Genomic DNA, 2,188 nt, shown 5'->3' with positions numbered 1-2,188 from the left:
TAAGAATGTAATTTTGTTGACCCAACTTTTTATAACAGAGTCAAAGTTAAAGGCAAATTAGTTTTTAGCACTTTACCAGTTCAGCTGGAATAGCTGTGCCAGTTAAACTTTCTGAACCCCTATTAGTCAGCGATGACTTAGTTCTCTCTGGCTTACCTCATTTCCCTAGCAGACAGATAAGAAATAAAATTATTTATAGGTTTAAAATGTGATACTTTCATAGCCCATAAAAATACATATAAAAATTGTCCAATGAAGGGCAGTATTTCACAGAAACAAACACACAGTCATTGAATTTTTTTGTATTTTTCTTCTATAATTGGGAGAGCTAGCACAGGCATGTCTCAACATCACAGGAGCTCTAAAAAGCTGATTGGCTGACATGATTAGTAATTGGGGATATGAATTGTGATATATGATCCCGAAATACAAATTTCAAAAAGGCTTCTCTTGTCATGAGTATCTTAGTCAGGACGTTTGCAAGCATATCTTTCAATCTCATGCTCTTACAAACCTGAAGTTGACCCATACAGTTTAGATTGTTACTGAATTATTTTCAGCTAGTGTAAACTTAATCCTCACATGCCTTTCCCAAGAGGAACAGAAGTGCTTTCCCCTCTGTGTAGTGAAGCCTCATCAGCGTAACAGGAGCAATTCTCTCTCTTGTGGGGAAGTGCCCATATGACTTGGTTAGGCTGTAAACCATTTGGCTTATGCAGTGATACCTGGTTTGTAAGATGTGCTTTACCTCTTTATATACTCAAGAGACTGGCCATTAAAAATGTTGTGGCTGGAGAGTCCGAACCGACAGCCAGGAGCCAGCACGCACCTCGCACCCTGAGACGGCGACGCGCCCCGCACCGCTCCGGGAGGACCGGCCACCGGGCCCCGCGCCCCGGTCCCGCGGCCCGGCCCCGCGGCCCGGCCCCGCAGCCCTCTCACCGCCCCCGCTGCCGCTGCCATGGACCGCGGCCGTGGCGCCGGGGGACGGCCGCCGGCGAGGAGGCGGCTCCCGCGGGGGCCTCGGTGTGCTAGGCATCCCCGCCCAGCGTGGGCTCGGTGCAGGAGCTGGCTCAGCGCGCCGCGGTGGCGATAGAGGGAAATGCGCACCCGCCGCGGCGGCAGCAGGGGGGCACTCGACAGGAAGGGGGCGGCGGGCGACGCAGGGGCGCGGGGAGGCGAGCGCCAGCCGCCAGCCGTGGGCCCGGGAGCGCTGCCCGCCGCCAACCGGACCGTGCCCTCCTGGCCCACGGGCCCCGCGCCCAGCGCCGCCGAGCCCGGAGACGAGGCGCCCTATCTGGTGAAGGTGCACCAGGTGTGGGCGGTGAAAGCCGGGAGCTTGAAGAAGGACTCGCTGCTCAGCGTGCGCCTGGGCGCCTGGGGCCACCCCGCATTCCCCTCCTGCGGGCGGCTCAAGGAGGACAGCAGGTACATCTTCTTCATGGAGTCCGATGCCGCCAACAGCAGCGGCCGCGTGCCAGCCGCCTTCCGAGCATCCTTCCCCCCTCTCGAGACGGTCCGGAACCTCAAGAAGGAGGTCAGCCGAGTGCTGTGCAAGCGGTGCGCCTTGCCTCCCCGTTTGGAAGAGATGAAAAGTCAGGAGTCTGCAGCAGATTCGAAACTAGTGCTTCGGTGCGAGACCAGTTCTGAATACTCCTCTCTCAAATTCAAATGGTTCAAGAATGGGAATGAATTAAACCGAAAGAACGAACCTCAAAACATCAAGATACAAAAAAAGGCCAGGGAAGTGAGAACTTCGCCTTAACAAAGCATCACTGGCTGATTCTGGAGAATGTATGTGCAAAGTGATCAGCAAATTAGGAAATGACAGTGCCTCTGCCAGTATCACCATTGTGGACTCAAATGAGATCATCACTGGCATGCCAGCCTCAACTGGGACAATGTGTGTGTCTTCAGTCTCCCATTAGAATATCAGTATCAACAGAAGGAGCAAATACTTCTTCATCCACATCTACATCTACCACTGGGACAAGCCATCTTGTCAAGCGTGCCAGAAGGAGAAAACTTTCTGTGTGAATTTAGGCAAGTGCTTCATGGTGAAAGACCTTTCAAACCCCTCAAGATACTTGTGCAAGTGCCCAAATGAGTTTACTGGTGATCCCTGCCAAAACTACGTAATGCCGGCTTCTACAGTACGTCCACTCCCTTTCTGTCTCTGCCTGAATAG

The 2,188-nt window shown here is 52.9% G+C and overlaps 1 pseudogene; it reads left to right on the top strand.

Moving 5' to 3' along the window:
• The first annotated feature begins 1,188 nt into the window (after nucleotides 1-1,188).
• Nucleotides 1,189-2,188, top strand: LOC103014185 (pro-neuregulin-1, membrane-bound isoform-like; annotated as a pseudogene).

This window comes from Balaenoptera acutorostrata, chromosome 6 (assembly GCF_949987535.1).
Source record: "Balaenoptera acutorostrata chromosome 6, mBalAcu1.1, whole genome shotgun sequence".
Taxonomy (NCBI): Eukaryota; Metazoa; Chordata; class Mammalia; order Artiodactyla; family Balaenopteridae; genus Balaenoptera; species Balaenoptera acutorostrata.
Note: the sequence above shows the minus strand (reverse complement) of the source record. Positions and strands in the feature narration are given on the sequence as shown.